General features: G+C 35.4%; 1 protein-coding gene across 10 annotated transcripts in view; it reads left to right on the top strand.

The window, feature by feature from the left end:
- LOC141450812 (contactin-2-like) overlaps positions 1 to 18,402 on the top strand; it is a 346,236-nt gene that overhangs the window by 291,546 nt on the left and 36,288 nt on the right. The window lies entirely within an intron of this gene.

The raw sequence follows: 18,402 nt of genomic DNA, 5'->3' as shown, positions 1-18,402 counted from the left end.
GCAGGTAACAAGCAAAAAAGAAATCCTAGGATTATGCAAAAGGATTGTTGGTAAATTCACGGATCTTGTAAAAAGAAGAGAACATCAAGACTATTTTGGCAGCAGTGCCCAGTGATCTGACCCCCTGATCTGGTAATAAAGTCTTCTGTTAGAGGGAGGTTATTCTTTTTTCATGAAAAGGATGCTTAATCTTTAAAACTTTTGCCGACGATGTACAGTGTCACTATCTAGAAGAAGTTGAATGAATAAAAATGTAGTAAATATTCTTATTTTGAAGAAAATTTCTGTATTACGAGGGTCGTTTGAAAAGTCCGTGCAAAAATAAAAACTACTTAATTTTTGGGGGTAAACCTTTTTTATTTTTCAACATAGTCTCCTTTTAGGCTTATACACTTCGTCCAACGCTGCTCTAGTTTGTTGATCCCTTCCGAATAATAGGATTTGTCCAAGTCTGAAAAATAGCCATTCGTTTCTGCAATCACCTCCTCGTTTGAATAAAATCTTTTTCCCGCCAGCCATTTCTTCATATTGGGGAACAAATAGTAGTCCGAGGGAGCCAAGTCTGGAGAATAGGGGGGGATGTGAAACGAGTTGGAACCCTATTTCCATTAATTTTGCGACCACAACTGCTGAGGTGTGAGCTGGTGCGTTGTCGTGATGGAAAAGGATTGTTTTGTGGCCCAATCGTGGTCGTTTTTCTTGCAGCTCGGTTTTCAAACGGTCCAATAACGATGAATAATATGCACCTGTAATAGTTTTACCCTTTTCCAGATAGTCGATGAGGATTATTCCTTGCGAATCCCAAAAGACAGTCGCCATAATCTTTCCGGCCGAAGGAACGGTCTTCGCCTTTTTTGGCGCAGATTCCCCCTTGGTAACCCATTGTTTAGATTGTTCTTTGGTCTCAGGAGTGTAGTGATGTATCCAGGTTTCATCCACAGTGGCGAAACGACGCTTAAAGTCCTGCGGATTCTTCTGGAACAGCTGCAAACCGTCCTTGCAACACTTCACACGATTTCGTTTTTGGTCAAGCGTGAGCAATCGCGGCACCCATCTTGCGGATAGCTTTGTCATGTCCAAATGTTGATGCAAAATATTATGTACCCGTTCATTCGAGATGCACTAGCAATCTCACGCACCTTCTCTCTTCTGTCATCCATCACCATATCATGGATTTTATCAATGATTTCTGGAGTAGTAACCTCAACAGGGCGTCCAGAACGTTCAGCGTCACTTGTGACCATATGGCCACTCCGAAAATTTTGAAACCACTTATAAACTGTTCTAATCGAAGGTGCAGAGTCGCCATAATGTTTATCAAGCTTCTCTTTAGTCTACTGAGGCGTTTTGCCTTTCATAAAGTAGAGTTTAATCAACACACGAAATTCTTTTTCGTCCATTTTTTTGAAAATCACTCGACTTCCTCGATTCAAACGAATGCCAAACACAAAGAAATAGACCGATGTGGCTGAAACTTAGTGTGTGTTCTTCCAAGAGATGCTACTAACTAAACATAACCTCGATACGCGCCAGTAGTGCTATCTCTCTGACTTTGCACGGACTTTTCAAACGACCCTCGTATATATTATATTTGCTGTTAGATAAAGTCTTCGAGGTTGCATTCATTTTTTGGTCACTTATTTTTGGGAAGGGGGGCAAAACAAGAACCCCGGGGGAATACTTTAATTTGTTTTGGGATTGGATTTATTGCGACACCCTGTCGGGTTGTAATATTGAAGTTAATATTTATTCCCGTGTATTGTTATCGGGCAGGAACGGTCAGAAAAAAGAAAAAAAAATGTATATCATGTTTTAGCAGAAATTGGTTTTATATATATGTATATATAAAATATGGTAGGGTCATTATTAATGCTGTTTTGTTCTACACAGCCGGCCATGTTTCTAATCAAGTCTGTATTTTTCTCTGTAAGTTACGGAGTGCTGAAATAAATATTTCAATCCAGCTTATGTTTGGTACACATTTTTTTGTTTTGTTTCGAGTTTCTAATTGGTCCTGCTGTTGATAATACATTTCTGCCTTTGTCCATCCCTCTTTAATCATTGGTCCACAATATATGTTCTTGGAACGGCTTCAAAACAATGGCTTGGCTGAATCAAATCCTGGAAAGCTGTTCCAGGTATCCGACGTGATAAAAGACTTACGATCTACAGGAGTAAGGAATTTCAAATATTTGGGTTCAGTGTTAACCTCTAAAAACGAGGTAACAGAAGATATTGCTGTAAGAATGGCTGCTGGAAATAGTTGCTTATGGGCTCTTCAAACGGTGTTGAAAAGTAAAAATGTGTCAAGAGCAGCAAAAATAAGGCTTTTTAAGACAGTGCTGAGGCCGATCGTCACCTACGGCTCGGGAAACGTGGGTTTTGACCCGAGCAGATGAGCAAAGGATACGCAGGTGGGAAAGGAAAATATTAAGGAGAATATTTGGACCTGCGAGGACAGAGGAAGGCTTCAGAATCAGGACGAACCAAGAAGTGGCTGTACTGTGTTTGGTGAGCCTGATATTGTGTCTTGCATAAAAGCAGGAAGGCTACGATGGTTGGGACACATGCACCGAATGGAGGATACAAGGGCTCCAAAAAAGAGCGTTGTATGGGCGGGCATCCTGGCGGGAGAAGGCCCCGTGGCAGACCACGTCTGAGATGGCTGAGGGACGTAGAGGAAGATATTGAGGCGGTTGGCCTGCAAGGTTGGAGAAAGGCTGCGAGGGACCATGAACGGTGGAAAGCTGTTGTGGCTGAGGTACAGGCCCTTCATGGGTTGTGATGATCAGGGAGTGAGTGAGTGAGTGTTCGATCTACAGGGTGTATGCGGAGGAGTAGTCGAAACTTTGGGACAGTGATTCAGCAGCTCAAATGCTACAAAAAATATTCTATTCACTATGACCTGATTCTCAATAGTGTCAAAGATATTTGCATTTTTAACTTTATCGTAGATATTCACGTTTTTTCACCCATAAAAACGGCCGTAACCTTTTTCTATCCTTTATCCTCCAACAAATCTGCTTATTCCGAACGAAAGAGCATTAAATTTGCTCAATACAGAATCTCAAAACGTTTCATATAAACAATGACATTTTTACTTTAATGCCTAAAAATTTCGTTCTCGATGATTTTTGTTAAAAGTTTCAACTGCATTGTTGAAACTTCACTCGGACAAAGTGAAGAGAATATTTTTTGTTGCCATTGAGCTGCTGAATCACCTCCCGAAGTTTCGACCTCTCCTCCGTGTAAACCCTGTATATAAAATCAGCTATGTACTTTGAGCTTTGGTGGAAACTAGATTATCCTGGTGAATGGCCATGTTTCATGAAAGATCCGCTCAAGATTTGGGTTATTCAACTCAGAACTGTTGTTCAATAGGATGAGAAGAAAACTGTTTCTCATATCCTGTTCTAATTGCGGTACCATCGCGAGGTCTTCAGCTCTGTGCAGCTAGAGGTAAACATATCAATATCCTGGACATTATAAGAAGGGGAGAATTCACCTACTGGACCATCTAGGAGGATATAGTTAACTAGAAATTACCTCCTTTAATACAATCTCAGGCTGTGGAGCATTGGGCAGCTTAATAATAATAATAATTATTAATAATAGTATTAATAGTAATAATAATAATAGTAATAATAATGGATAATAATAATTATAATAATAATATAGGGAAGGGATCAGCTATGCGGTTAGAGTCTGGTGATGGACAGTGTTATATGTAACGAGAGAACACTGTCCGGAGGCCGGCATTGCACTGGAAAAAGCTCCGGGCGCCAATAACCTTAGATGCTAACGCGCCTTAAATCATTAAAAAAAATAATAATAAAGGTCCTACTTGTTAGATCTCAGAGAGCTTATAACCGTACATCACGTTTATGCAACTACTGGATATTTTGATAAATATTTGAACATCACAGCCAGTATTTAAGCACAGTCTCCGGCTAATCTGAACATTGGCCGTGACAGCTTAATCTTTTAAGCTTAATTATTTTCTTAAACTTTTGGTAAAACTGGAAAATACTTTAAAATTGCACCGTTCTCTTCATCGTCTAAAACAACTAGTATAATACAGTGCCGGTTGCCTTCTAAACCACATTCAACTACAACTAGTGGTAAACAAATACAATTTGCAGAACTATTCAGAACCCCGAAAACCACATAGTTTTAGCGTATTAAACTTCTGCCCAAAAGATTTCTTAGTTTGGATAACTTAAATTCTTAAGATTTCAATCAGAAATTCCATTATTCATCAAATTAAGTTTTCCAAACCAAATTAGGAATTGTAAATGATGCAGTTAATAAATGTTCGTATATAATTCATACTGTGGTCAAAAAAAGTACTCATACAGTAAGTTTTTTTACTTTATCTACTGAACTTTTGTTTCTAGGATGACTACTTGTTCAGCACTGAAATCGAAGATAGTGACAATGAATTTAATGCTCTCATTTTCTTTTATAAACATAAAGAATTGATTAAAAAGCGGAAAAATAATTTATTGTATGCAAAATAAGTATTCATACACTCAGTCTGAATGTCATAATTAACGCAAAACTAAAGACCTAATATTTTGTAAGCAATCCTTTGCATTTATTATTGCCTGAAGCCTCCTTGGCATAGATTCCACCTGGTTTAGTGTCTCTTGAGATGTTACTTCTGCCCATGATTTCTTTAAATTGGTTATGAGCTCTTTTCTGGAAGAACATTTCAATTTTTGAATTTTCCTCTCCAAATAAGACCATAAATTTTCAATAGGGTTTATATACGGAGACTGTGAAGGGGTGAGAAGTTGTTTCCGGGCATTATAAAGCAGCCATTCCTTAGTATTTTTGGCTGTATGTTTGGGATCGTTATCCTGTTGAAAGAAGTATGCGCTTCCGATGAGCACGCCAACTCTCAGAAACCCTCGCGTTAACTTCAGGGAACCTTGTTACGCCACAGGCCATTAGGAATCTATGCCAAGGAGACTTCAGGCAATAACAAATGCAAAGGGATTGCTTACGAAATATTAGGTCTTTAGTTTTGCGTTAATTATAACATTCAGACTGAGTGTTTGAATACTTATTTTGTATACAATAAATTATTTTTCTGCTTTTTAATCAATTCTTTATGTTTATAAAAGAAAATGAGAGCATTAAATTCATTGTTACTATCTTCGATTTCAGTGCTGAAGAAATAGTCATCCTTGAAACAAAAGTTCAGTAGATAAAGTAAAATAACTTAGTGTATGAATACTTTTTTTGACCACTGTATACGTTATCTAGTGCATAGTTTTTTATAAAGGGCGTAATGAAGCCAAATTCTATCACACACAATGTCAGTTCAATCTCACAATAACATATTAAAGCTTTAAGGATGTGTAGGCTAGTTTCACATAGTGAAACTTTATAAAGGGATTGTTTTAACAAAGTGTTTCTTTACATAATTTTGTCAAAAATTTAAAAAGAAAACATTGCAAAACGGAAACTTATTTAATTTTCATGTAATATTTTCCACTTCAAAAAAGAAAACCAAGTAGAAAAAGAAAACAAACCAAAAATACAGCCATAAATAGTGCAAAAAATTCTAAAATCATTTGTAACCCAAATTCGTAAACAAATCGAAGTCCAAAAATTGTTACAAATGAAAAAGATACAGCACAAGACTGGGGAGTAAAGTGGAGGCAGTAAAGAGAAACATCCCCAGGGAAAAGAGTAAAATTTTTTCCTTTCTTAGTGCACACCTGCATTTCAAAAAACCGTGGTTTTGTTTCTGGTCCAGACTAAATTACTAGGATTGGTGCCACAATTCAGAGGCGGGAGATACAGGAACTTACACACATAAAATTGCCAATAACTTCTCTACAATAAATTTTCGCCAACAGCTAGATTAACTACATAAGTATTGAATTAGCCATCTTTGATTTTTCTTGGGTAATTACGTTCTATACTCTGCAACCTGCGAGAAATAATAATAATAATTCCCGGAGAACTTGTACTGGGGTGATTCAAACAGTTTACAAATCATTTTTTAACGGGATACGAATCCTATAAATAGAAAAATATACCATCACAGCCGAATTGCTGTAACTAGGACCGTATCTAAAAACTTAATCAGCTCACATAGATAAGAGGAGCGACCGTGCAAACAGTGATTCTTCAGGCTAAATTATCAGGAATTGCAATAGTTTTATAACAATCTTATTGAGTCTGAAATAGTTTCCAGGTCTCATATATTCTCCAGATTAGTTCTAGATAAATTAAAGATGATTTCTTTTTTGTAAAATATAACATAATGATTTGATTGCTTGCAAAATATTTAATGTATAGATTCAATTTGTGTTGCATGGCCAATTTCTATCAATTGTTGTACTTAAAATTATTAATCCGTTATAAGCTTTTATTTTCAAATCTGTTTTTAGAAGTATTATTTCTTAATTTTTATTAGAGGGAAGGGATTAACGTACTGGATTTTCACACGGATATCCGAGGTTCAAATCCAACTGTTAGTCCTTACAACTTATTGGGCCGGTGACAGAGAATGTTGATTGCAACGAGAGAACACAATGCACTGGAAAAAGAACAAAGCACCAGGCGCCAATAACCTTAAATGTTGACGCGCCTTAAATTACGGAATATATATATATATATTTCTTTCTTCTGTATTTATAAGTTTCTGGTGTGTCCCTTTGTCCTGTCTTTGATTCTTGCATTTCTTTTTTGGGGTTCTTGTACGTCCTACTTCTATTGCTTCCATGCATTGTTGCAGGCTCTGAATGGTGTTGACCATTTCTGTATGGTCTTCTATGTAAGCAATAGATATGCCTACTTAGAGGTTAGGAGCTTGTTGTTTTCTACAATATCACTTTTTTGGACTGTAGTTCATCCAATTCTATTTCTAGCTACTTAAAATTCAAAATAAGCTTCTTTTTATGGGGCGCATCAATTGCTAAAAGTCTTTAAAGTTGCCTTAGACATCAAGCTGTTGTGTTGTTCCTTTATTTCCAATACATCCTCTACTCTTTGTCTTCCACTCTGATAATTGAAAGTCATCATAGCTAATAGACACATTCATTCTAATAAACATGTACGAAAGCTAATGCAGACTTCTGTGCCAATAAAAGTTGTCTACACTTTAATTAAAATAGAATTTAATAATAATATTTACATTTGTACATACACACGTACACTGTGATGGAATATTCAATATTACAGGGCCTTCAAAGGTGCCTCCTCAGATACAGAGAGCAGTTCATAACTCCTGGCTAACCTGTCTTGCGAGCCGAATGAGGCACCTTTGAAGGCACATTACATGCTTCACAAGTTGAGTAAAGTGCATTATTTGATAAATTAAAGAATAAGTTGGATCCTTCCCATGAAAGATATTGATCACTTAAATATGTGGCAGGAGGTTTCCAATTTTTTTTGGGGGGTGTAATTAAACGCAACTCTCCCAAAATTACCAAATAATTATTAGACCTTCTGGTTTGTAACAAATGTAAAATTAACTTTTTAGCCCTCTTTGTTTATGCTTGAGAACATCTAAAGCTCTTAACATTTGATTTTTCTTAGAAAAATGACTTATTTCCCGATATTAAGAAAAATACTAGCTTTACTGCCTTCACAATATTTTTAGTAGACAGGGGATGAAAAAATACATAAAAATGACCTACCGCGTGCTCTTCTTTCTCTTTGATAACAAGTTAAAAAATTGAAATATGATTAATAAATACCAGATTTTAAAATGACCTAGCACCTTTAATTTTAAAGATATCGAATTGCGGTTTCCGGTTTCTTTCATAACTTTTTATACTCTTTAGAACGGTGTATATAAAAATGGGGGTCAACTGCGAACCCTCACTTTTGGTCGCGCGTCAGCCGCGTATGCGGGCAGGAATCTAAAATCAAGTCACATATTCTGAAACTAGAGGTGACGGGCAATAAATTTTTCCTCTACCATTTTTTTGCTCAGATTAACCGTTTAACCATGAAATTTGAGCCGTCTTAAAATGAACATCCTGTATAAAGAGCAGGAACCAAAGTTTCATCTTGGAAAATTATTGTTTTTAAAGTTTATGAAAATTTAAATACTTTTTTTTGGTAATCGAATTTACAAATCGATAGGTGTTGAATTGAAGTAAGCTTATAGACTAGATTCGGGGTTCTAAAGGAACTAAGTGAAATTGACATGTGAATAGAAGAGATAGATAATACATAACCACCACATCAGATAAGATCAATGACAGTTTGCTTACAGTTGAAGGAATAAATGCTGACACTGTTGAAGTGGAACAGCACGGATGAAGAATAACCTATTTGACGCGAATACCATTGGCAAAAGTGTGTAATAGAAAACTTTGTAAGAATGATCGGCGTAAGAGATGTTAGAGGATGGGAAGCAAAATAAGAGGAGAATGTACTCTGGCGAAGAAGTCTTGATCTGCCTATACAATATTGAGTAGGAATTGGTTGTGGTGCGGGGGGGATGCTGGGCAATATTACTCAGAGAATGCTCTCTGACGGGGCTAACTCAAACTGACAAACTATATTCTCTAAACAGCCTACTTGGCTTCTACCAAAGCAAAGAAAGAAAGAAAAGATAGGAAACTTCAGGCTTTCCTTCTGCCCCCATTCGGAACATCCTTCATCACGGTTATTTCCCATGACTGTTTCTCTTATCTCAGCTCTTATTTCCAGATCATTCTCTTTGAGTTTTTTTTTTCTTTTTATATTTTGCTTCCAAAAATATTTAAAAGTAAATAATAAAAAAAAGAATCTTTTAATCTTTTTACTTCCCCTAATTATACTTCTATTCAACGTTGGCAGGAAGTAGCTAGAAATCCACTGCTAAAGATCTATGCTGATTACCTTGTGTCCAAGATTGTATAGGACCAGAGTTTCATCCCCCAAGTCCCAGGAGTTTCCAGAACTACGAGGAATGCCTTAGAATAGAATAGATTAAATTAGGGCGACCTCAAGGTCTACGCCACTGCGACCCCCTTTAGATCTATTGTGGCTCCCCTCACTCTAAAGCTCACCCTCCAGACCCCGCTTAATCAGACTCTTAATTCTGGAGAGCGGACTCCCAGGGTAAAGCTCACCAGGCCGTGGTTTTTTCCTCCTCCGAGAAGTAACATCCTTAGCCAGGACAAGCCCTTCACACTGACACAACACGTGCAGTGCCATTTCCTCCTCCTCTTCCTGACAGAACCCTACAGAGGCTATCATCTGCCAGGCCCATGCGATGCATGTGTTTTCTGAGCCTGCAGTGGCCAATGGAATGCCTTAGCCTCTGTTCTGCTATTTTTTTTAGGATCTCTTTTTATCTTCCTTTTTCCTGCTTAAAAGTACAAGCTATCTCATCTAACTTGATTTAATAATGGCTCCTACTTCCAATGACTTAACATGACATAGGAAATGTTTGGAAATTACCTCCCTTAATTCCCAATCTAGATCCATCCGGTACCCGTCGTAGCATTTTTCTGGCAATTCCAATTTTCTAACTAAGACCATAATTGCGTTTCAAAAGCCAAGATATGTGCTTTTTTAAAGCTGTAAAATTTTATAACCAGATGGTTTCTGTAGGTCTCAAAGTCACCACACTTAGTTGAATCTGTACAACATCTTCTACAACAAATTGGTGACATTTTAATAAGTCGAAATAGAAGGGCAAAAAAAAGAAGTAATCTATGGATTAAGGTGACGGAAATCTGGCAGCTTACAGTGCTTCCATTGTTTTAATATCGCTTATACAAAAATCCATTGACAGCTGTTTTTTTTTTTTTTTTTAACAACCTTTTTGTGCAACTCACTCTGTATTTACGGCTTAACGAACGTTCTGCAACTACCGATTCATCTTCAAACGCCATTTTGAGTACTTGTAAACCTGAAAACCTCTTTCCTAATAGCTCTTCATTTATTTTTTTTACAAACCCAACTTCTATTCATCCATTTTTATTAACAATACCTCCGCTATGGATACTAAGCTTAAGACTGGATCGATTTAAAACACAATAAGACTCTACAGTTTAGACTGTGCAGCAACATTTGTTGATAAGTACAGCGCACTTGAGTTAGATCGTATGAAAATAACCCTCCATAGGATGATGGACTACATGAACATGAATTAGACTAAGTCGTTATGTTTATAAACAGGTTTTAAAAATAACCAAATATGAAGCATAACCCAAAGTACTTTTAATTGATTGAATTTTGGCAAATGTCAGCTTGCGAAAATACGAGTAAGTAATGGTACACTCGATAAAGTCGCATTCCCCTCAACATCCTAGACTACACCCTATCTTGCTATGCAACCCGACAGAGTTCAATAGGTACAATCCTAGTTCTAGTGGCCCTTGCATAAGAAAAGATAAAAGTGTGGTTGGCGCTAATGACTGTAGACGATGATGCGCCGGGGGGAAAAAAATTAAGAATCTACAGGAAGTTGCTAGATTGATTTTAAGACCTCCATCTTGAACTGTTTTTTTTTTTGTATATACGTACGATATATCAAAGTGTCCTCAACTTGAAGATTTATCTTAATATGTGTGTTTGTGGTCATTGTAAATTGAAAAACAGCGGCTCGGCGGTACCAGTTGATGCAAGTGGATTATTGGACACGTTAGAGGTGGACCAGAAACCTCTTTTACAACTACGAGGCATGATCCTCCACGAAACAGCCTTTTTGGATACTGGATCCGAAAAGAGAAACACTTTCATGTTATTTTTTAAAAAAAACTGAAGTAAAAACTAGTCTATGAGCAAATCGAGTGAGGGTTCCTTTTATTTTTGTAATTTCTTAACGAAGTTCAGGGATTAACCTTATTAGACTCAAAATATGAGTAGATCTGCAGGAAAAAGGTGGCTTTCAATGGAAAGTCAAGCTCTAGTAGTAGAAGTTGATATCGTTAATGAGTAACTGGGTGTACAGTAGTTTAATTAGAATCCCCTTCGGTCTCAGTATATATAAGTTCTAGTTTTTAATGATACAAAATATTTTCTGTATATTAATTAAAAATTCTAATCTTCCATTGATAAAGCAAAGCAACTCCGAGGGGGAAAAAAAGAGTATTTTTTAGTTTTTAATAATACAAATAGAGAATAAAATAAATTATGGAGTGGCAGAGGGGCATTCGTAATGTAGAAAAGGTTCCTCGTTTACGATCCACATGGCTATTCTTTTGAAGTTTGTTATTTTTTGTTCACTTCCAGGGCCTTACTAACGAACTGGATTTGAAAGTAACCTATGTATCTTTAAATAAAATCCGACAGGAAGAAAGATTGTCGGCGGAAACAGAAATTATTCCATCATTTGTAGTTACTAATAATAGACTTGCTTTCTTCTATTTCTGATATCTGATCTTACCTCCACATTATACATTATTACTTTCTCCTACAATTTCCGTAGTTAGAGAATGTATCGTACAGTTTTTCCCTCTTAATTTCAAGTTTTTCGCGTAAATTTCCATTTTCAGGCTCCCTAAGTCAGAGAAAGTTTATTTTTACAAAATTGGATCACTTTTTATTAACCGCAATTAAAAAAAAAAATCGAGAAACTGCAGAAATTGACAAGTTATATTTTAGGTACAAACGGAAGATGCTACATTAAAGTTTTAGTCAAAATCGGTCTATCGTGACTACCACTTGACAGAACCAATTTTTCAGATTTTTTATACAATTTTTTTTCGAAAATGACTCCAATTATTTTCTTTGTTTATTAATTTTGCACTTTTAGATCTATAAATTCCATTAAAAACAATTTTCCAGACGTTTTTGGGCATAAAAAGAGGTATAGTTTAGGCTTTTCTTTAATGAGCCATTTTTAAAACTGTTCAATACAGCAGTTATAAAGGGTTGATCGTCAAAAACTGCACGAAAAAGCACCCAACTTTGACAAATTTTTTCCTCTTTTTATAGAAAAGATAAAACTACCAAATTTTTTTTAACTAAAGGGGCTTGTCCTTGTTTATAAGTATAATTTTTTTCAACAATACAGATGAAATAGATTTAGAGAAAGCTGGAGTACAAAAAATGGGCAAATACGGCATTTTTCAAAAATTGTTGAGGTCACCTTTTTTGTAAACAACTTAGCGCCTAAATACGATACATGAATCGATTTTAATGAATGTTATACGTTTTTTACTGTCTTGCCACCCGCATAATTTTATTTAGAATTACTTGGGGGTCTAAAATTCCAAATTTCCAAAAAATTAGCTTACCGGAAATGAGACTTTACTAAATTTTTTTTTTTTTTTGAGATTTTCGTGAAAGTGGTTCCTGTGTATTATATTTAAAGTTTGCTTAATGAATACACACTTCGTAAATCTACTGCTTTTGTTAGAATCGATTTTTCTTTCTTTAAAAAAAATCGATTAGAGATCATTTTGAAAGAGGAGGTAATTCGTACTAAAGTACCAGTTTGTGTAGTGTACGGTGCAAACTTTTGTGTACTTTTTAATAGAAGGTTTTCGGTTTTTGAGTGTTTAAAATTCATGGATTTAAACGTGAAAATAACCAGTTACATTGACATCAGAAGAACTTAGAGACGCCGAACAAAAGGGATATCTACTTATATTATTTTTTTAAAAATACTGTTGCAGACATTGTTAGTATTTTTTTTATTTCTGTTCAATGCTTGTTATTTTTTCAAGTATAAAAAGGAAGGAACTGTTAGAGACAAGAAGTTGAGTAAATATATTGTCGCAGGTAAAATGTACCTAATGATGTCTTAGCAAAATTTTGTTCGTCACTCTTTTTATTCAACACTTGAAAATGATAACAATCTCTAATGTGAATGCATGAAGTGTTTCTCTTAGCGCTATTTGTGTTATTTAATTTTTTCTTTAAACTTAGCATTTATACTAATAAGTTGACTTTAAACTATACAAAAAAAAATGATCGTATAAGACAAATATAGAGTAGCCTGCCAAACTAAGTAATGTTATACTGAGTTCGATTCCTGAAACTAGCTTTGGTATTTATTAAGTGAAATAATGAAAAAAAAAAATTAGGTTAATTATGTTAAAGGAAGAAATATTACTGCCAATTACAATCATAATTTGTATATTATTTTATTGCCAAATTTTCGATCTATAGGCTAGGTTAACCTTGAGGGCTTACACTTGTTGACAATTAGGCTGGAAACATAGTGGCGCGGCGGGCAAAGCGGTGATGATAGCTGCTTCAGATCAAAGAGAGCGACGAGCAGCGAGCAAAGATTCGCATGCACATAGTGACGAGCTTAGTCGCGTTCTCCTTTTGACAAAACAAGATGGAGGAACTATTTTTATATGAAAATTCTTCGTTGAAACTTTGGTATTTGCAGCAGCTTAGTAGTAGGAGCTGCAGTGTACATGACATAAATAAGTCTAGAAATGAACTTGGTGAATTTCATCACTTGTACCAACAACTTCGGGAGCATCATGGCAAGTTTCATGCGTATTTTCGAATGTCTTTATTAACATTTGATTACATACTAGCCCAGTGTGACCCCATTAATCAAAATCAAATTTTATTGTTTTTGAGTAATACAACTCATAACAAGAGTTAGGCACAATATAGAATAATTAACTATGTAGGTTATTAACTAAATACAAATCTGTGTAACCCCATTAATCCTAGCAGTTACTTTAAGATAAGAAAATCAAAATAAATAAAAATAAAATAGAAATATATGCAGATAAAAAGAAATTAGTCAATTAAAAAAAACACAACAATTTTATTAAATCACTACACCATGATTTGTCGTAAATTAATGTTGTTCATCTGAAAAACTGGAGTAGTGCGACGCTACAGAAGAAGGATTGGAGAATTCGTTCTGATCAGAAGTAGTAGGACGTGAAAATGTAATTTAATTTTGCCTAGTATTTAGATGAAAGTTAGCATTAAGGGATTGAGAACCAAATTAAATGTAGCAAAAATTACCTGAATTCTCCATTAACTACTAATTGTTAATTAATTTAAACTATTAATTGTTAAAAACTATTGTAGCTTCACAAATACTATGGCCCCACAGAGGTTTCTTTAAACAAACTAAACCAATAAATGTATCAATATCCATAACCTTTGAAAAATAACCTTCACAAATTGAGCGCGATGAGAGCGAAGAAATCAAACATATCATAACGCTTCGCTCTACTCTCTAGAGATAGCGTTGCTCTATCTTCGCTTTGCTCGCCACTATGCGCGGTCCCATATGTTTACTTGTGTTAGATTTCGCCGCTTTGCTCTTCGCCATCATCGCCGCTTTGCTCGCCGCTCCACTATGTTTCCAGCCTTATAATATTTTTAACATCAGAGATACAGTTTTGTCATGATTGTTTACAGACTGGTTACATTGATTTGAAGGACATGTTGCAAGAATTTATCATACATTTCTGCAACAAGGAAAGACAAAAAGATTTCTTCTCTTCCAGCTTCTTCTCACGATTTTAACCGAATTAAAAATTGTTGATATGATATGGATTGAGATTTCTATTAGTCAACAAATTTAACATGTAGGGAGAGTTACCATCATGGACAGCGATCATTTCACTCAAAAGGAAGCACGTCTTGCCATGGAGAATATATGACAGTTCAATTGAGCTAAGTTCTATAATTGTTGTCATTACATCACTCCGTTGAAATATCTTCTTACTTAGTAATCACTGGAATCACACGGAGTCGGTTTTCCCATCCATGAATTATAATTGTCAACAAGCCCTGAAGGTTAACCTAGCGTACAGATCGAACATTTAGCAAAAAATAAATTTAAAATTATGACTGAAATTGGCGATAATCTTTCTTCCTTTTCGATTAATGAATCAGTCATCAAATACGATGAATGAAATTAATCATATTGCTTATCCACCTCTGTCCACCCACACCTAATCTGTAGTTTGAGTAAAGCCTGCTAGAAAATAAAAGAGTCCATTACTTTACCTTTTTAATAATGAGTCATACCGCATTCCTGTTGTGCGTTCTGAGTATCGCATATCTTTATAAAAAAAAGATTTGGATCGCGTGATGTGTGACGATCGGTAGCTTTTTATTTAAAAAAACTAGGCATTCAATGACTTCTGTTGAATGACTTAGTGTTGAGTGTTTCAAACGATATGTGTATAAATATTCAGTTTTACAAAAAACTAAAGCATTTCTTTTTTAATTTTTTCTTAATTGAGCCGTCCCAGAAATTAAATAAATAGAGGCAAAAGGTCACCTTTTATCGCTCAAGTTTAATATAAATAAATATAACTAAGTTTAGGTTAGTTAATGAGAAAAATGTTAAATAGAAGTGGAATGAATAACACGCACCAAAATCATTAGCCGTGATTGTATATTCAGTCAGTGATTAGATCGAAATAATAGCGTTTCCGTCAGGTTATTCTTTTATCACTCCAGCATTTTTTGTTTTTTTTTTTTAATGAATAAATAAATTAAAAACTAAAATAATTAAATAAAAAAAAAAGGTGCCCTACATTTTAAATTGAATTTTAAAAAGTCTAAAGTGCAAAATGTCTAGCTAATGATTTTTTTCTTTGTTTAAGCCCCTGTCCACCCTTGATACCTTGGCCTTTCGGCGCCAGGCGTGCTTATAAAGAGTTGGCCGATGTTTTATTTTCTGTTTTAATTGACTAAAGGTGTTGAATGAACTGTTATTTTGAAGTTGGGTGGATGTTTTTTTTTTACTGTTCAAAAACAAAATCACCAACAATAGTTATTTCAAAGCAAAGGCAAAATTGCCTTTGTAATGTTATTAACTTATTGTGTGAGATTGTCCAAAACTGCGTTGATTACATTTTCTACCATTATCTTCTACCTGATGTTCGTCCACATGATTACTTGCAGTAGTAGTTTGTTTCTGTCTGTGTTGAAGCCTCTGGAATTTGCGGGTTATCATTCGCTTTAAGCTTGAAGAGCATTACCATAAATATCAGCACTAAAGCTCTCTTATTTTCTTCTAAATTCAACACTAATAATAGATTATTTCTAACAGATGTCTGACAAACAATTTCTGACCGTTTCTTTCTATTTTCCATTAGTAAATAGATGTATAAATGCTAAAATAATAATCCATTCTAGTTCTGTGATTGATCCAAACAAAAACTAATGTTCATACAACATTTTGTTGCTTAAAATTACTTCCTCAACAAGTTTCTGAGCTCTTTAAGTTCATTGTAAAGCAATCTTACAAAGTAGACATTCTTTGTACCAATTATACGAGGGTCGTTTGAAAAGTCCGTGCAAAGTCAGAGAGATAGCACCACTGGCGCGTATCGAGGTTATGTTTAGTTAGTAGCATCTCTTGGAAGAACACACACCAAGTTTCAGCCAGATCGGTCTATTTCTTTGTGTTTGGCATTCGTTTGAATCGAGGAAGTCGAGTGATTTTCAAAAAATGGACGAAAAAGAATTTCGTGTATTGATTAAACACTAATTTATGAAAGGCAAAACGCCTCAGGAGACTAAAGAGAAGCTTGATAAACATTATGGTGACTCTGCACCTTCGATTAGAACAGTTTATAAGTGGTTTCAAAATTTTCGGAGTGGCCATATGGGCACAAGTGACGCTGAACGTTCTGGACGCCCTGTTGAGGTTACTACACCAGAAATCATTGATAAAATCCATGATATGGTGATGGATGACAGAAGAGTGAAGGTGCGTGAGATTGCTAGTGCTGTGGGCATCTCGAATGAACGGGTACATAATATTTTGCATCAACATTTGGACATGACAAAGCTATCCGCAAGATGGGTGCCGCGATTGCTCACGCTTGACCAAAAACGAAATCGTGTGAAGTGTTGCAAGGACGGTTTGCAGCTGTTCCAGAAGAATCCGCAGGACTTTACGCGTCGTTTCGTCACTGTGGATGAAACATGGATACATCACTACACTCCTGAGACCAAAGAACAATCTAAACAATGGGTTACCAAGGGGGAATCTGCGCCAAAAAAGGCGAAGACCGTTCCTTCGGCCGGAAAGATTATGGCGACTGTCTTTTGGGATTCGCAAGGAATAATCCTCATCGACTATCTGGAAAAGGGGTAAAACTATTACAGGTGCATATTATTCATCGTTATTGGACCGTTTGAAAACCGAGCTGCAAGAAAAACGCCCACGATTGGCCCAGAAAAAAGTCCTTTTCCATCACGACAACGCACCAGCTCACACCTCAGCAGTTGTGGTCGCAAAATTAATGGAAATAGGGTTCCAACTCGTTTCACATCCCCCCTATTCTCCAGACTTGGCTCCCTCGGACTACTATTTGTTCCCCAATATGAAGAAATGGCTGGCGGGAAAAAAAATTTATTCAAACGAGGAGGTGATTGCAGAAACGAATGGCTATTTTTCTGACTTGGACAAATCCTATTATTCGGAAGGGATCAACAAACTAGAGCAGCGTTGGACGAAGTGTATAAGCCTAAAAGGGGACTATGTTGAAAAATAAAAATGGTTTACCCCCCAAAATTAAGTAGTTTTCATTTTTGCTCGGACTTTTCAAACGACCCTCGTATATGTAGTGCTACATTCTAGAATTTCCAATTTAATGTGATTCGATTTTCCAGAAAAGCTATTTTGCCTAAACAGATTTTTTTTTTTTTTGTAGAGGCGGATTTTCTATTTTTACTTGAGGAAAATTTAATTAAACTTTTCCAGAAGATTAGTAATTTATAATTATTTTAAGGAAAGCATTAATGTAATTTATTTTAAAAATAAAATAAATAAAATGAAACAAAACGTGATCTCAATATTCATAAGAAGTTAATTTTTTGTTTTATTTTATTTCCCCTAGTGGACTCTATGTGTTTCGTTCGCAAGGCCATTAAAGTGAAATATTGTGAATGGCAAAAACCAAGAGAAGTCAGGGTACATTAAAGCAAATGTGCACACTTTAAATGTAAATAAGAGGTATTTTAAATGAAAAACACTATATATGCGCTTAGTTTATTTTAAAATAATCTTGAAAAAGTTTTATATAACAATCAACTTGTGGTCTAGATTTTTTTTACTCCTTGTGTTGCGGTTTCTAGTTTTGTTATTAGTGAGTTATGTTTTACTAACTAAAATATAATTACAATTTTTGTTTTCTCTCTCTGGAGATATAAATTAAATTTTACATACTATTTTAGTTTCTTTACTATCAGATATACCCAGAGATGAGCAGCGTTCACTATCCTCGGTACTAATAAGGGCAGACTGTTATATAATACTCTAGCCCTTGTTTTATCTCTTCTTTACAAAAAAAAAAAAAAAAAAGTAGTAGACATTTCAGAATGGGCTATGGGTTGGGTACACAATGAATCAACGTTTTTTTCCAGCTTCTGCATGCTTCTAAAGCCCATGTACTTTTTAAAATTAATCTCAAAGCAGGACCGGCCTCCAATCTAATCTAATTTTTCGTGAAATTGATATTATATGGCTCTGTAGTGATAGAGATT

The sequence above is a fragment of the Rhodnius prolixus genome, unplaced genomic scaffold (assembly GCF_049639745.1).
Source record: "Rhodnius prolixus isolate KJV_2025 unplaced genomic scaffold, Rpr scaffold_8, whole genome shotgun sequence".
Classification (NCBI taxonomy): Eukaryota; Metazoa; Arthropoda; class Insecta; order Hemiptera; family Reduviidae; genus Rhodnius; species Rhodnius prolixus.
Note: the sequence above shows the minus strand (reverse complement) of the source record. Positions and strands in the feature narration are given on the sequence as shown.